At 33.9% G+C, this 19,125-nt stretch overlaps 1 protein-coding gene across 1 annotated transcript in view; it reads right to left on the bottom strand.

Moving 5' to 3' along the window:
• Positions 1-19,125, bottom strand: part of TMEM232 (transmembrane protein 232) — a gene marked incomplete at its 5' end in the record, with an annotated part of 268,718 nt that overhangs the window by 92,753 nt on the left and 156,840 nt on the right. The gene's annotated exons all lie outside the window — the stretch shown is intronic.

Here is a 19,125-nt window from a genome sequence, read left to right on the forward strand (position 1 = left end):
ACATATTTAAAGCAGTATCTACAGGGTAGCTTATAGCACTAAATGCCCACAAGAGAAATGAGGAAAGATCTAATATTGATGCACTAATGTCACCATTAAAAGAAATAGAGGAGCAAAATCAAACAAATTCAAAAGCTAGCAGAAGACAAGAAATAACTAAGATCAAAGCAGAACTGAAGGAGACACAAAAAACTCTTCAATAAATCAATGAATCTAGGAGCTGGTTTTTTGAAAAGATCAACAAAATAGGTAGACTGCTGCCAGATTAGTAAAGAAGAAAAGAGAGAACAATCAAATAGATGCAATAAAAAATGATAAAGAAGATATCACCACTGATCTCACAGAAATACAAACTACCATCAGAGAATACTATAAACATCTCTATGCAAATAAACCAGTAAATCTAGAAAAAAATGGATAAATTCCCAGACACATACACCCTCCCAAGACTAAACCAGGAAGAAGTCAAATCCCTGAATAGACCAATAACAAGCTCTGAACTTCAAGCATCAGTTAATAGCCTACCAACCAAAAACAATCCAGGACCAGATGGGTTCAGAGCCAAATTCTACCAGAGGTACAAGAAAAGCTGGTACTATTCCTTATGAAACTATTCCAAACAACAGAAAAAGAGGAATCCTCCCTAATTATGAGACCAACATCATCCTGATACCAAAACCTGTCAGAGACACAACTAAAAAAGAAAATTTCAGGCCAATTTCCTCATGATGAACATTGATGCAAAAATCCTCAATAAAGTACTGGAAAACTAAACCCAACAGCACATCAAAAAGCTTATCCATCATGATCAAGTCAGCTTCATCCCTGGGATGTAAGGCTGGTTCAACATACGCAAATCAATAAACATAATCCATCATACATAAACAGAACCAAAGACAAAACCCACATGATTATATGATTATCTCAACAGATGCAGAGAAGGCCTTCAACAAAATTCAACAGCCCTTTATGCTAAAAACTCTCAGTAAACTAGGTATTGATAGAACATACCTCAAAATAATTAGAGCTATTTATGACAAACCCACAGCCAATATCACACTGAATGGGCAAAAACTGGAAGCATTCCCTTTGAAAACTGGCACAAGACAAGAATGTCACTTCTCACCAGTTCTATTCAACATAATATTGGAAGTTCTGGCCAGGGCAATCAGGCAAGAAAAAGAAATAAAGGTTATTCAATTAGGAAAAGAGGAAGTGAAATTGTCTCCATTTGCAGATGACATGATTGTATATTTAGAATACTCCATTGTCTCAACCCCAAATCTGCTTAAACTGACAAGTAACTTCAGCAAATTATCAGGATACAAAATCAATGTGCAAAACTCACAAGCTTTCCTATAAACAAAAATAGACAAACAGAGAGCCAAAACATCAGTGAACTCCCATTCACAACTGCTACAAAGAGAATAAAATACTTAGAAATACAACCTACAAGGGATGTGAAGGATCTCTTCAAGGAGAACTACAACCACTGCTCAAGGAAATAAGAGAGGACACACACAAATGCTAAAACATTCCATGCTCATGGTTAGAAATAATCAGTATTGTGAAAATGGCCATACTGCCCAAAGTAATTTATGCATTCAATGCTATCCCCATCAAGCTAACATGGACTTTCTTCACAGAATTGGAAAAAAAAAACACCTTAAATTTCATATGGAACCAAAAAAGAGTCCACATAGCCAAGACAATCCTAAGCAAAAAGAAAAAAGCTGTAGGCATCACACTACCTGACTTCAAACTATACAACAAGCCTACAGTAAACAAAACATCATGGTACTGGTACCAAAACAGAGATATAGACCTATGGAACAGAACAGAGACCTTGGAAGTAAAGCCACACATCTACAACCATCTAATCTTTGATAAACCTGACAAAAACAAGCAATGAGGAAAGGATTCCCTGTTTAATAAATGGTGTTGGGAAAACTGGCTAGCTATATGCAGAAAACTGAAACTGGATCCCTTCCTTACACTTTATACAAAAATTAACTCCAGATAAATTAAAGATTTAAACATAGGCCTAACACCATAAAACCCTAGAAAAGAACCAAGACAATACCATTCAGGACATAGGCATGGGCAAGGACTTCATGACTAAAACACCAAAATCAATGCCAACAAAAGCCAAAATTGACAAATGGGATCTAATTAAACTAAAGAGTTTCTGCACAGCAAAAGAAATTATCATTAGAGTGAACTGGCAACCAACAGAATGGGAAAAAATTTTTGTAGTCTACCCATCTGGCAAAGGGCTAATATCCAGAATCTACAAAGAACTAAACATTGCTTTAAAAAAAAAAAAAAAAAAAAAAGGATTGTCTTACAAATGATAAAGACTGACTATAAAATGGAAGTAAATAACTAAAATGACAATATTAATATAGAAATTAACAAATTCACAAATGGGACAAAGTAGAGAACCCATATGAAGGCTACTGTGTACATGGAAATTTGATATGTAATATATATAGCACTGGCCTATCAATGTGAATGAACAATTGTCAATAAATGGTGGGTAAATACTGGCTATTCTTACGAAAAAATAATCCTACATTTCTATGGAATGCTATGACCTCAAATCTTTTAATAACTTAAATATGAGCAGCAATCTTTTGAAGCTTTTAAAAGAAAGTACAGATGCATATTTTTTATGATACAGGCATGGGGAAGGATTGCTTAAAATGCGCCAAATATCTTAAATATTAAGTTCAATCTCATTAAAACCATAAAACATCATAAATGATCATAAAACAGCATAACAAATATAAAATGCCAAATTATAATTAAATCAATAAAATAAGCCAAAAATATGGTCAAATAAGTATAGACATTTCCAGAGTTATACAATAGGGAAATAAGTACATGACAAAAATGTAACCCATTAAAAATCACTACACTGAACTATTTTTGTTTATCCACCAAATTGCCAAAAATAACCAGCTCTATAGTACTACATGTTGATGAGTACGTGGAACAATGGGAAATCTTGTAAATGCTGATCAGAGTGTAAATCAATACAATTCAGAATGCAGAGAAGGAAATAGCATTATCTTTAAATTTGTACATGCACATATCTTATGACCTAGAAATTTCACTTCTAGGTATAGTTTTAAAAAAAGTATCATATGTCACCAGGAGTCTCTATAGAAACATTCATCTCAACTTTGTATTAAATAACAAAATCTAAAAAGAAGAAATCCTGAATGTTCATTGATAGAGATATTGAAAAATACCTTACAGTATATTCACACAATAAAATATATCTCTGTGAAAATAATTGAATTACTATAACTATGTACAACATGGGAGAATATCTGAACTGTAATATTGATTAATCAAAAATAATTAAAAATTCTGAATACTACAGATAGTATTATCTATATAAAGCATATTATTAAGCTAAACTGGGTAATATACTACTCATGGAAACATACATGTATTATAAGTATTCCTAAAAAAAATAAGTGAAAGATACATAAATTTATGATAATGAAATTAGAACTAGGAATTAGAACTATGAAAGCAGTAGGAGAATGGAATTGTGAATGATTTTTAGTTTTGAAGTTATATGGCAGGCATATAAGCATTTATTATTTTAATTAAACTTCATAACTTCGTTTATGTTGCATATGTTTTTATATATTAAATATTACATAAAACAAATTGAAGACTCAAAAATTAAGTGATTTTATAAGATCACAGCAAATAAAAGGAGAGATCTGTGGTTTAAAGTAGGTCTGCCTTATCCATCTATGTTAACATTCTCCTTCCCTTTGTTTCAGTGGTTCTCAAACTTGGCTGTATACTGCAATAACCTAAGGGAGTTTAAAACATAATGATGCCAAGATTATACTTCTAGGGTGTCTGATTTAATTGGGCTGGGGTAGGATCTTGACATCAGGATTTTTAAATGTTATCCCAGGTAATTCTAATGTGCAATAAAGTGTAACAATGTTATCTATTTTAAAATGCCATTTCAGAGATGATCTATCTTGGTTGAAAGAACAAAATGAAAATATATATCTTGATTAAATAAGACATTATATTTAGCCCAAATGTCCTATTTTGTACTACAGGAATGTTGAAATCAAAACATAAGGTTTACAGATTTAACAATTATGATTTTCTAATCCAAAAAAACTAAATGAGGTGAGAACATATATTAGTATAACATTTATAGTAATAAATACAACACAAAATTGAATAAAATATTTTCTTTGACTCCAGGGAAAAAACACAGACGTTGCTGAGATACTATGAAAATAAACAAAATGAATGACATTAACCTAATGTCACATTTATAACCTTTATATTTACTAGAACTAAAATGAAAGTGATCTTCTCGTCTTTTTTGAAGAATAATTCTATTATTAAATATCAATCGAATAATATAAAGATTTGCTAAATAAAAAAGAACAAACGTTCACTTGCTTTGCCAGTAAAGAACCATTATTAATACTGACAAAGAAATAATAAAACAGAAAATAAGCATTTCATGCACAGAAGCAGGGTATGCTTTTTCCATTATTTTTCAAGTTAGACAGTTATTTACAATTTAATCCTGTAACTTCTTAGGAAAATTGCATTCAAATTACAAAATTATAACAAAAATTTTCACTCACAAATTATTATTGAATATTTAGAGGTTTTGTTAATGAATTTTACAATTATTGTGATAATTTTATTTTGTAGGTTATTTCAAGTTTTCCATTGTACATGTGCTAAAAGTTAGGTATATTAAATTAACTTGTACAATATCTAAGCTCTTTAATAACTTAAAATGATCATTAATGAAGTTTTACTTCATAAAAACAATTGCTACTTTTTCATATCAAGCTCTTTCCATAGAAGCTGCAAAATTTTATGAAATGAAGCTCAGGAACATTATTACTCATCTAGATTTCGAGATTAGAAGAACGTAATTTTCATATCTGTAATGCCTTATGTCTTTATTTCAATGTTGCATTTATAGAAATTGTTTTAGGATGCCATCGTGTGGTATAATGACTATGTTCAAAAGGTAAATGCAGACAAATGTGGAATATATGTCAATTATAGTGATGCTATAATTTTCTTAATAAAATTTCATTCTGTTTAAGAATTTATGAGAGAATCAGAGAACAGATGTCTCAGATGAGAAGACATATGTGGTTATTTCATAACCAGGATACCTCTTTGTCTGTAAGGCTCAAAAGGAGAAACAGATATTATAAAATCAAAATCTTAGAAACAATAGAGTTAGGCCGACTCATAATCTTCCCATTTACAAAAATTAAGTGATTGGATGAGGCCATGTGATACTCAAAAATAATTTATCTTTTTGGCTCTAAAGAATATAATTCTATGTTACTCAGCTACACTAAGAAGAGAACACAGAGGAAGAAACAGAATAAATCCATATTTTGATGTTGAATGAAAAAGTACCTTGTTCTAAATCTATGGACTGTTGTATTTGGTAGAAACAGAAACATCAAAAGGAACTAAATTCCTAGGATCTGGTCATTTATTTTCTGATTAATCAATAGTAAATCAATTGACTTAGTGGGTCTTAGTTTCCTTATCTGTCAAATAAAGAATTTGGATCAGATATATCTATGGTCTCCTCCAAATCAATAAACATCCCATACTTTCATATTCCCTCACGCTTTAAAAAAAAACCTTATGTGCAATACCAACCAAACATTAATAAATGAGTATTGAAAACCTGTAGCAGAAATAAAGAAAAGATGTTGAAAACTGAAGCACAACTCAGTATAAAAAGGCAATAAAATGGTGTGATAAAATGTTTTCTAAACTATAACTATTACAGATTTCACAGAAGGCAAAGATGAACAGTGAAGACTAGAAGACTCAGAAGTTTTGTGGAGACATGAAACTTGAACTGAGTATAGATAATAAGATTTGGGTACACTTGCATGAAAGAGATTCAAAGTAAATGAGAAAGAATATACAAATGGGAGGCTAACCAGCAGCGGGAACAACAAAGAGACAGGGGCTCTGTGTATTAATCAAACATGTTCTGTTTGACCCAAAGGATATTTTAATAATAAGGAAATGACACACAAAAATCCATATTTTCAGCTTCTCTTGGAAGAGGAGATCTGACAACAATGACTCATAGCACTCTAAATGGCAAAAGCTAGTAAAGTTCACCCTTGATACACCCCATGCTTTCTCCAGTCTATCTCATTATGTAGAACTTTCTGATGTTTCCCCAATCTGGCCTGTTTTACACACTTACGGTATTTTTCTATGCCTCGAGGTATTAATTTGAATATGCAACTCTTGGATATGGGTGATATAAGGCAAAGTGGAGGGAATAAGAACAAATTTAAGTGATTGGATGAGGCCAGCACTCCCAATTCTGGAGAAAACAATGCTTCACTTTATCTTTTTGACTATAAAAATCTATGTCACTGAGGTATTAATTTAAATATGCAACCCTTGGATATGAGTCATATAAAACAAAGTGGAGGGAATGAGAACAGAAGATAGAAAATAAATGAAGAGAGTACTTTTACCGCCTCATAACAGTTTAAATGCATTTATTTTATCAAACCTAAGTTAAAGACTCTTGAAATAAGCATGGGAAATCATGTAATGTATATGTAAAATAAAGTATTTCAAATCTGGAAGCATTTATACTCCCTAATCTTATAAAATGAACTCTGTATTAAAGCAAGAAGAAAATAACAATGTCTACTTTAGTCAATCAGCTAGTCCCTATAGCTGCATCATTTAATTCAAAATAAGAAACTGATGATGGAATTATCAAAATAAAAACAAAAACAAACTAATCAGCCCACTGAACAGAGGCTGTGCATGTTTATTTCTATGACTTGCTAAGCCCTATCTAGATCAGAATCTTCCTCAGCTATTTTCATGTGGGAGCCTTAATATTAAAAATAATCATTTTCCCAATTCCAGTGCTGAGAATGAGAGTGTCCTAATTTGAATTACCCTCCCAGAGGTGGCAAACTGGATAAAATATAAAAACTAACTATTTAAGGCACTGGAGAGCAACCAAAAGTAGGCAGAAATGGAAGGGGATTGAATTCTTGAAAGAAAAGGAATGCAACTGGGTGATAATATAAACATTTATGTGACTTCACTAAAGTCTTCCCATGTGCAGAATGAGTAACTCATAGGGAAACCTACAGGTGTATTGCTTTAGGTGTCAGAGGAGATTGTGTATTCTGGAGCAAATGGAAATTAACAGAGAAAGTCCCTGAGAGCAGGACTTTCTATAAATAAGGGATTTTTCCTAAGACTAAGAGCTAAACTAATGAAGTGAAAAATCAAACCTCTGCAAGTTCAAGATGATCAGCCAAAAATTAAATTGCTTGCTATAACAAAAGTCATAACTCTTACAGAAAGTTACTGGAATCCAAACTCTCTACAATGTTCTTACATATAATATAAGGAGGCTTTGATATGTTGAGGATGCTTACAGTAATGCCTTAAACAGCCCAGCCACTACATATAAAATAAAACAGAAGTGTGACCAAAAAGGGGGGCAATAAATAAAATAAAATGAAATAGTTAATCATTTCATTAACCCAAAGTAAGATAGAAAAGAAGAAACAGCAGGGGAAGAAGAGATGCAACACAGAGGAAAAACATAGAAAAATTTGTATAAACTCAATCATAGTAACTTTTACATTAAAGATTCCAATTAAAAAAGAAAAGAAAAATGTCAGATTAGACTTTGTACAAAGCCTGCTTTCTACAAGAGATACTTACTGTTTTCTTTGAAATAGAGTCTCATTCTGTTACCCTGGCTGAGTCCAGTGACACAATCCTCTCACCTCAACCTCCCAAGTAGCAGGTAATACAGTAACATGCAACTATGCCTGGCTAATTTTTTAAAATTGTATTTGTAGAGACAGGGTCTTGCTATGTTGCCAGGTTGGTCTAGAACTCCTGGGCTTGAGCAATCCTCCTGCCTCAGCCTTCCAAAGGGCTGGGATTACAGGCATGAGCCATCATGCCTGGCCAAGAGACACACTTTAAATTAAAAGACACAGATAAGGTGAAAGGAAAAGAGTGGGCAAAAATATATGTGTACACACACACACACACACACACACAAATAAAAGATAAGCATTAAAAATTGGTTGTATGAAAATATTACTTTCAGACAAAGTAGACTTTCAGATACATTTTAAATTAAAAGACATAGACAAGGTGAAAGGAAAAGAGAAGGGAAAAATATATGTATGTACACACACATATACATAAAAAAGATAAGCCTTAAAAACTGGTAGTATGGAAGTATTAGTATCAGACAAAGTAGATTTTCAGACAAGGGATATTACCAGAATTAAAAAGATATATTTCAAATGTTTGATGGAACAAAAAAAGGTAATAGTTAAATCTACAACTATAATTTGACATTTTTATAACCCTCTAATAGATAAAATTTTAAAAATTAGTTAATATAGAGAATATTTAATTATACTACTTTGACCTAATTAGACAAAACTGCCAAATGCATACCCTTTGCAAAGTGTACCTGGAGCATTTACTAATATAGACCAAATGCTAGAACATTTTAAAAGTTGAATTATGGCTGGGCACGGTGACTTACACCTGTAATCCCAGGACTTTGGGAGGGAGGCGGGCGGATCACCTGAGGTCAGGATTCAAGATCAGCCTGGCCAACTTGGTGAAACTCTGTCTCACTAAAAATACAAAATATAGCCAGGTGTGATGGCAGGTACCTGTAATCCCAGTTACTTGAGTGGCTGAGGCAGGAGAATCACTTGAAGGAAGGTGGAGGTTAGAGTGAGCTGAGATCACACACTACTGCACTCCAACCTGGGCAACAGAATGAGACTCTGTCTCAAAAAAGAAAAAAAGAAAGTTTAATTTTTGTTTAAACTGAAATTTTACAAAGTATAACCTCTAATAAAATGGAATTAAATTTGATATGAATAAAATGACAGCTTAAAACTCCCAAATATTTGGGAAGTTAAAACTAATACTTTTCAATGACCATGGGTCAAATAAGAAACCACAAGGAAAATAAAATATTTTACTGAGTTATAATAAAAATGCAACATCTCAAATAAGAGCTTAGAGGGAAACTTATAGCAGTGAAGACCTATCTGAGGAAAAGAATAACAGTTTTTAATTCAAACATCTAAGTTTTCACCTTAAGAAGCTATAAAAGTAAACAAAATATATCCAAACTAAATAGAAGAAAGGAAAAATAAATAAAAGATATATAAGGGAAAAACGCAAGAACTATGGGATAATAACAGCAAATTGTCACAATAAATATTTTCAAGGTTTAAGGGCTAGGCTAGGTTAAAATCTACATTTACAATTGAGTATAGCAGATTTGCTACATTGTCATGGATCTGGAAGAGTCACTTAGGGAGCTGAAATGACAAGAAAATTTGTGTTGTGAGAGTGCAAAGCTTTAGGTTTTTCTCTAGATATATAAATAGTTCTCTCATTATGCAAAAAAAACTTTGACCACCTTTCTATACCTTTGAGAACTGGTCAAAATGCAAGATACACAATAATTTGGTTTGTTTGCAAAAGGCTCTTCCCTTTTTTTAGGAATATGCATTTTATTTCTAGAGTACATTTATTTATGAGACTCCACTAACATGTTTTCCTCAAAGAAAGTGACATTCTTCCCATTGTTTCCATGGCTATAGCAAGCAACAAGGGGTGTAACAAGTGGTCCAAACACTTCTTACTCTCTTATAGACGAAAAGAAAAGAAAAACAACTACCTTTGGTAGTACAAAGTTGCACCAAATAAAAATGCTAAAGAAGCACTTGGGCTAAAAACAATTTCTAATCTGATGCATTAACCTCTTTGAAGACAGAATATTGGCATCTAAGCTATTAATTAACTTGTGTTTATAAAGGAATTGTAAGAGAAAAGTAAAATGTAAATACTAATTAGTCTTATTATAATTAATCATTATATTTTATCCTTATAATAATGTTATATAACCCTTAAGAGGAAATTAAGATTTTAAGTATAATCAAGAATAAAAACTTTTGAGTGCCTACATTACAAAGTTACAGGATGATTTTTCAGGAGACAAATTTATTGCACACAGGTGTAGCCTTAAGATAAATGCAGCATAGGTGACCATCTTAAAGGTTCTCATGGGTTGGTAGAATTTAAGAAAAGGAGAAAGAACTTGCAGGTCCCAAATAACCCTACATTAACTGGCTATATTCCTGGAATTTTCTCATTCAAATTTATTCTGTTGGGTTAATAGCTTTTGGGTCTTCAAGAGATCTCCATAAAACGTTCACCATAGAAAGGAAAAACCGCTAAGATATTTTAAAGGAATACCTCAGAGGTCACTGGTTGAAGCTATCAAAGTGTAAAAGAGCTGGTTTGTGGAAAATAAGCACAATCAGAAGTGGAAAAGAGCTCTCCCATGATTAATTCACTTAGGTCTAATCGTGTAGGAAAGTAAAATTTTGCTTAGTTTTGATGAGTTTTTAATATAATTATATTGAATTATTGGTTGCTAGTGATTTTGTGATAATAAGGGAAAGAGATGATTATCACAGAAATATTATTATTGGGATAGCAAATATATTTTTTCTAAGTGTTTTTGTCTGTTTTTGGCTTTGTTTTGTTTCTGTTATAAACTCCTCCCTAGAGTACGTGTGTGATTATTAAAGGTCCACTTCAAGAGTCTGACCTTTTAGGAATGTTGTAATAGAAAATAGGAATGTCATTTCATAAATGCTCAAGTCTTACGATTCCAATCCCAATAAATGCATTGGTCAAATGTTGTACTCAGCAGGCTAGCAATGGTTTGCCATGGAACTTCTGCAGTTCCCAGGGTTGAAACTAGAGCTGACGAATCACAGGGCTATAGACACAAACTGAAATTTCAGTCACCAAGTGGGAAGGACAAGTTTTAGCAAAGGAATTTTCAAAAATTAGTATAAACCTAGGTCACTTTCAAGACCAGTTTTAAATATTGAAAAGGAAATAAACGGAATAAAAGAAACATCAATTTAGTTCAGTCTTCACCTTTAGACCACGATCCTTTAAAAGGTAAATTGGCTCTTGTCACTCCTCCTGGTTAAAACCTCCAATGACTTCCCTTTGCACTTAGAATAAAACTGGAACTCCTCATTTAAATGTATGAGCCCCATATGGTCTGGCTTCAGTATGCCAACCTCACCTCCTTCCACTCTCCCCTCATTCACTACTTTGTAGCCACATTGCCTACCTTTTAAGAACTGCACATGGTGAGCCCTTTCCTTCATCTGGTCATTGCACTCACTGTTCCTTCTGCCTTTATCCTATGTCTACACTCTTTTTTACAAAGCAAGTTCATTCTCTACCAGAAGGCCTCCACTTAAAAATCCTTTCCTCAAAGAGATATTTCCTGGCTATCTAAAGTAGAATTCTTCAGTTACTTTCAATATTATTATCTGGTTAATTTCAATCACGGGACTTAAAACAATCTGTAATTACTTCCTTTGCTCATTATCTGTTACCTTTTCTAAGGTTATAAGCTATGTAAAGTTAGAAAGCATGTTTTTCTTGTTCATCACCACATCTCTAATTAGCATGGTGCCTGGCCTACAGAAGGGATTTTGTTTATGTTTAGTGTCTTATTTTTACTATGATTCCAAGGCTTAACAAAAGCCACTTTGACAGCTAGATTATCTTGTCTCCAATATCAATTTGTTTTCTTTTTCTAATCATGTGGAAACACTGGAAGTAGTGAAAAGTGACCCGATTTTGGAAATATTTGGAAAGTAATGACTATATGATTGTCTGATAGATTGAATGTGTAATGTAGGTTAGATAGAGTCAAAGATGATTTTAATATTAATGCCAGGATGAGTTTTTCCATTTACTGAGAAAATAATGAGGTGGGCAGGTTTGGGTGAGAGGAAGGGAGATGAGTCCAATTTCAGGTATGTTAAATTTTGAAGTATTTATAAATCCACTTAAATGAAAACAAATATAGATAGTTGCATACCTGAGTATAGTACTGAAAGGAAGATCAGGCTGTTGAGGGACTACCAGAGACCAATATAAAAGGCTTATCATTATGAACCTCACTAACTGGATTAAGGAATGATTGATTCCACTTTTCATCCAGATGTTGCCGCGATGTGCATTCAGAGCCTCGTCTACTCAGGTTTGCCTAGGTTGAAATTCCATGGGATTAATTTAAACAAGAACTTTGTTTTCCATAAGCCCATTATCCTATCCCTGTAACACAGAGTAGGTCTTAAACATTTGCTGAATTTGTAGTATTTCTCCTTCACCTTACCTTCTGCTTTAAAAACACTGATTTGAGTGGTTATGAAATGTCTGTGCATAAAATCGAGCTGTGTGACTTTTTTAGAGGACAATGATGCCTTTACTTTTCTGTCCCCAAGGACCTGACCCTTAAAATTCCATAAGGGCATGGAATAATTGATTATTTGCATATGTCTCTTTTTTCTTTCTTTCCTTTGTTTGTTGTTCAGAAAACACATTTGGACAATGTGTTCTTTGGACTATCTTGGGAGTTTATGAGCCTGAATCAATCAGTTAATTTGTAAGCATGGCACAGGATTTATGTGTACAACTATAAATGAACAAAGTTATTTATTTTAAACATAATAATCACTTTAGACAGTATATTTTTAATTACTGTAGATTTTTGTACTAGTTTTCATCTTAAATATGAGCATTTCACAATCTTCTATTAAAACTCTGCTTTGAAATGTAAAGCTATCGAACTGCAATAAAGAAAACCATAAATACAGATGACATATTTTAACACAGCTACTTAAGCAGAGGAAAGTGGTTTTCCTGTAAATTTTAAATATCATGCTTTCAAAGAGAGATGTTGATGCTGGGATAGAAGACGGCAAAGCTGCAGCATTGAAGGTAATACAAGAATTACCTTTATTATTCAGAATTCCCCACAGAAACAAAACTAACAGGGTGGGTGCCTGTGTGTGTGTGTGCATGCGCACGTGCTCTGCTTTACTCACAGAAGGGTTAGCCTTTTTGTTCTATTCAGACCTTCAACTGACTGGATGAGGGCCACACAAATTAGAAGGCAACTTGCTTTACTCAGTCTACTAATTCAAATGTTGATCTCATCTAACAGCACTCTCACAGTCACACCCAGAATAATGCTTGACCAAATATTTGAATGCCCTAATGCCCAGGCAAGGTGACAAATAAATTAGCCATCACATTGCCACATAAATATGACCAGGAACTTACTTTCATACAAGAAACAAGTTTTCCTTTAAAAAAAAAAACAAGCTAATTCTTATTCATGTATACCTTCTTTCCTCCCAAGAGAGTCACTTTTAACCATTAGAGTGCTGCTACATCTCTTTGACAATTATGGGAGTTTTCCATAACCAAACCGGAAGAGAAGACATCTTGAGTTCTTATACTAAGTCTGATGCCCAGCTCCCTAACTCCTGGGTGATCTTAGGACAAGTCAATCAACCTTGTGAAATTTTAATTTCCTCAAATACAAGAACATTGGACCAAAGGGCTCCTATGGCTCTTCCATGGGAATGACTCTTAAACTGGAGATAGCTACCTTGTCTGCTGCTCTGGATGTTTGGACCCCTTAGAGGTGTAAGTGAACTCCCCAGATTTTAGCCTAAGAACAGTCTTGTCATGATCATGATGGTTAGTGGAGCAGAAGAAAAAAAGCAACACTATATGCTACCTGAATTGCTTGCACTGACCATAGTTGGAAGAAAAATAGGTCTGAAGTACTCAATATGTCCTAAATATGCATTTTCTTTTCTTCTTCTTCTTTTTTTTTTTTGAAACAGAGTCTTCTTGATCTGTCACTCAGGCTGAAATGCAGTGGCATCATCTCGGCTCACTGCAACCTCTGCCTCCTGGATTCAAACCATTCTTGTGCCTCAGCCTCCCAAGTAGCTGGACTATAGATATGCACCACCACACCTGGCTAATTTTTTGTAATTTTTGGTAGAGATGGGATTTCACCATGTTGGCTAAGCTGGTCTGGAACTCCTGGCCTCAAATGACCTCCACTGCTAGGCCTCCTAAAGTGCTAGGATTACAGGTGTGAGCCACTTCACCCAGCCCTGAATGGGCATTCTTATCTTCATGTCATTATACAAAATTAAACCATGTTTCTTTATCTCCTTTCTTTTTTGTTATTTTATTAAAATGTCTACTCAGAACTTGGTCAAGGGGAGGAGAAGGAAGTATGAAAGGTGGAGGAATCTGGTCAGTTCAACAGTACCCCCCACAGGTGTGCCCAAATCAGACTTGCATATCTAATTCTTTGAATTTTCTTTACACTAAAATATAGAGGGTGTTTATTGCTCTGAGCTAGTTTCACCATCAGTAACTCTCTAACGGTAACTTGTTTTCTTCCAAGACTGTGATAACCACAGTAATGTCCTGTGGTCCAGTTATACAATAGACTAGAAGTTTACTTTCTATCACATTTTACAGATAAAAGTCGATGTTAAATTGACCTATTGTTTACACCAACCTTAAATTTTTATTATTGTTGATGACTTTTTGTGTTGTTTTATGGAGTTGTTTTTGTTTGGGTTGTTTTTGATGCAAACCTCTTTTCCTCAGATGGTTAATTCTAGTATTTTTTAAATCTACTGGAGTTCAAATAGACTAATATATTTTATGGTTAATTTCACCCTTTATCATTTTATACCCCAGTAAAATCTAAATGCAAATAGTCTGAGAAAACAGTATTTAGAAGTAGTTGTCCACATACTGGAGTAAAAATATGGCAATTATCCAACTGTTGTTACTCCCCAAGACAGCCAAATAGGATCATTCAAGTCCTAAAGGGAGTTTCAGGGGTCTCAATTACTCACTTTGCCTGTCTACATCAATCAAAATAACTACCCTCTTTTCCAATTCTCATTCATGCTGTAACATATAGCTACAATTACAGGTAAAAGATATGGAATCACTTTCTGACAGTGAGGCTTGTTCAGCAACAGAGCATATAAACACTGAATAATTTCCATTTCTGATCACTGGAAACCCCATTGAGTCATGATTGGATTAGATGCAGCTCTGACTGTGGAAAGGAGAGAAACTTCCTTATTGAGAACTCTTTTAGTACTTTCATTTATTTAAGTATATTATTTCCTAAATATGTATTCTGTCTATATATTCTCCCAATAAAGCAATTATATTTTTCTTTTTTTATATCTTCCAGCCAAATTACTACACTCTTGGACCTATAACTTTATCATACTCCTGAAAATATTTGACCAAGTGGTAATAAAATTTTGAAATACTGGGCTAAAGTTACTACTTACTGAGCCAGGAGTACTAGAATTTATAGTAATACTACTCACTGGACCTATCCTGGCTCATGTGTAATAGTGATGGATTTCTAGCACAAAGAATTTAGAGATTTTTCACTCTTTTCACAACATTGGGATTATTAATAGAGCAGTACATGAAACTGAACAAGAGAAGGGAAGGGGAAAAGGGAGTTTGTAAATTATTTTATGTGGCTTTTTATTTTTATATGCATGTACTTGTCACAACCTCTCATTTTGTTTCAGTATGCAAGTGTGGTTGATTCTTTGGCAAACTCTGTGCAGAATTCTGTGTGACAGCAAATGCAACATGATGACTGAGAACATGACGATGATTGCTGCTACCACTTCTACAACTACTCTATCTCCACCATCGTCACCACCACTATTGCAGCATACTGCTAGATTGATAATAAATCTGGAAATTTTACTCTGTGTTAATCCAACTCATACTTGACTAAAATGCCTCAGAGCCAATATGCAGAATATTAACATATGATTTCTGACTCAGGTTCTCAGAGTGGACTTAATCACCCCTAATAAGCCTGTGGTGACTAAGAGTCACCTTGCTGACTCTTAGCAGGCTTGACTCTCCCGCCAGAAATAGTTCCATCATGGAAGTTGTCTGAGTGCCAAGTAGATTTGCCACATATTGTTCTTCTTCCTGTATTTAATTTAGGGACAGAAAGAGAGCATTATTGGAATAAAACCCTCAGGCATTCGAGAATTTCTGAGGATGAGTATGTCAGATTTCTTTTTTTTTTTTTTTTTTGTAATGCAAGGCCTTTAGAGAGAGACTTGGAAAATCACTGCTGCCTGTACTGCATATCATTTCTAATCCAGCAAGAAAAGAGGTGAGGAAAAATTATTTTATGTGACTTATTTTTCTGTGATTTACTTATCACAATCTCTCCTTGCTTGATATCAGTATGCTAATAGGTGGTTGACTCGTCAAACAGCTGTGTCCAGAATTCTGTGTGACAATATTGGTTTGCTTAAATAAATGGTTTAGTAAAATTTCCACACTTAAGATGGGAATTTTTCTTTAAATAGTTTCATGTAGGAAAAAAAATAAAAACAAGGGACCACTTGACGTTAGTTCTGGCCCAACAAGACACAGGTTAGTGAACTATTGTGAACAGTCGAGAATTTAGTGACATATCACTTCAGCTATGATGGATGCTTAGCAATTACTGATCTTATATTGCACTGACAGAGTTGGCGTTGAAAGTGGAAGCTGTTTAGAATGATAAATGGATATGACAATTTATTTAAGATAGAAGGCACGATTAGTGTTGGATGTAGATGCACCCCTTAAAAAAGGATCTAGGAGATGAAAGATAACTAAAACAAAATTTTAAATATATATACATACACATACATACATATCTTGGGGGTAATGAAGACATTCATGAAACATAAATGTCACACAATTTTTAAACAGTCATGGTGTTTCCTCTTCTCCTGACTAGTATATTCCTCATGCCCTCCTCCTGGTCATTAGTATTTCCTCTGGGAGTCCATATTGCAGAGCACCTAAAGCCTGTTTGGAGGATCTTTTAAGTCTGTTCTTAGACTTCAGATTTCATTGTTGCCCTTGGCACGAACATTTTCACGTAAAGTCTGGTCAAGTTGTTTGTGCTGTTTCCCTTTCACGAATGAAAATGAAGTACTAGAACTAAACGTGTTGTGGAAAGAGAATAATCCCCTAAATATGCATATATGCTTTGTTTGTTGGATAAACTGATAGAAGAGACACAAAATGCCATTGCTAATGACACACACACATATATACATATATATGCAAAAATAATTCACAAATCTTACTTTAAAAAATTTTTGGGCTGGTCATGGCAGCTCATGCCTGCAATCCCAAGACTTTGGGAGGCTAAGGTGGGAGGACCAGTTGAGGACAGGAGTTTGAGACCAGCCAGGGCAACACAGCAATACTTTGCACAAAAATAAAAATAAAAATAATTTAGCCAGGTGTGGTGGTAAGCACTTGTAGTCCTAGCTACTCAGGAGGCTGAGGCAAGAGGATCTCATGGGCCCAGTAGTTTGTGTGTGCTGAGTTATCTTTGTGCCACTGCACTCCAGCCTAGGCAATAGAGCAAGAGCATGTCTCCAAAACAAAAAGCTCTAACAGACTAGTAAAATTTTACAAACACCTATAAACTTGTGAATTCACCAGAAAACTCATTAAATTTTGCTTCTAAGTAATAATCTGCCTTCATGATTTCTTGATATTTTGAAATGTATAAATGTTTTATTAGAGAATATAATTCATTTCTGTTATGTACACATAAATATACATATATTATACATCTTAAATAATATTACTATCCTTCTCATGTAATTCTTTAAAAAAAACTTGAAAAAATATTTCATTAGGTTGCTACTATAAGTTCTATAGAAATATCATTCACACATATGTGAATGACTCCTGTTGTCACCTACATTCAGTGAACACAATATACTGCTCAGATAAAATGAAAGATGAAGGTTCTATCACTATCTGAGTGGGTAGATCTTAGGAAAGTCTTCATCTATCCTTGAAATCAACATCTCCATACACTTAAAACATGTTAAAGCATTACAATATTTTAAGGTTATCACAATCTTTTATAAATTTTTCTTAAGTTTTTATAAGTACTTTTGCATTTTCTTCTAAATCTCTGACAGTTTCTAAGGTTTTGTTTGGTTTTTGCCTTTATATCCTTCTCCTTTTTCCGTATATTGAATGGTGACATTCCTCAAAATTCTACCCTAGGCCTGTTTCTCAACTTACTCTGTGTTCCTTCCCAAGGAAATGTTGCTTGTGCCCATGACTTTAATCATCATATTTATTCAAATGACTCACAGCCCAGACTTCTTTCCTGAACTACAAAACTGTGAAATTCACTGCCTACTGAACATCTCCACTGAAAGAACTCAAAAGCAGTACCACAAATTCAACATGTCCAACACCAAACCCACAATCTTTTCCTACCCCCAAAACTGCCTTGTCCTCTTCCATCATTCTTTGTCTTAGTGAATGGCACAACTATTCAATCAGTTGCTCAGCCTGGATAAAAAAAAGAAGCATCTTGGATACTTTCATCTCCTTATTTCCTGTCACCCTTTCATATTTAATGATCACTAAATGCTATTGCTCTTTATTCTAAATATTATGCAATTCATTCACCTCCTTTCCATTTCTATTGCCACTAATCTAGTGCATGCTAGATTGATTGGCATCTTTCACCTTCTCCCTACCTAACAAAGCCAATAATGGAAGTAATAAAACAAATGTACAAGTAAAAAACAAACACCCCCATCAAAAGGTGGGCAAAGGATATGAATAGATACTTCTCAAAAGAAGACATTTATGCAACCAACAAACTTATAAAAAAAAAGCTCATCATCACTTGTCATAGAGAAATGCAAATCAAAACCACAGAGAGATACCATCTCACACCAGTTAGAATGGCGATCATTAAAAAAATCAGGAAACAACAAATGCTGGAGAGGATGTGGAGAAATAGGAATGCTTTTACACAGTTGATGGGAATGTAAATTAGTTCAACCATTGTGGAAGACAGTGTGGTGATTCCTCAAGGATCTAGAACCAGAAACACCATTTTTACCCAGCAATTCCATTACTGGGTATATACCCAAAGAATTATAAAATCATTCCACTATAAAGACACATGCACACATATGTTTATTGTAGCACTAGTCACAAGAGCAAAGACTTGTAACCAACCCAAATGCCCATCAATGATAGACTGGATAAAGAAAATGTGGTACATATACT

Source organism: Aotus nancymaae, unplaced genomic scaffold (genome assembly GCF_030222135.1).
Source record: "Aotus nancymaae isolate 86718 unplaced genomic scaffold, 86718_ANA_hifiasm-v0.15.2.pri h1tg000014l, whole genome shotgun sequence".
Classification (NCBI taxonomy): Eukaryota; Metazoa; Chordata; class Mammalia; order Primates; family Aotidae; genus Aotus; species Aotus nancymaae.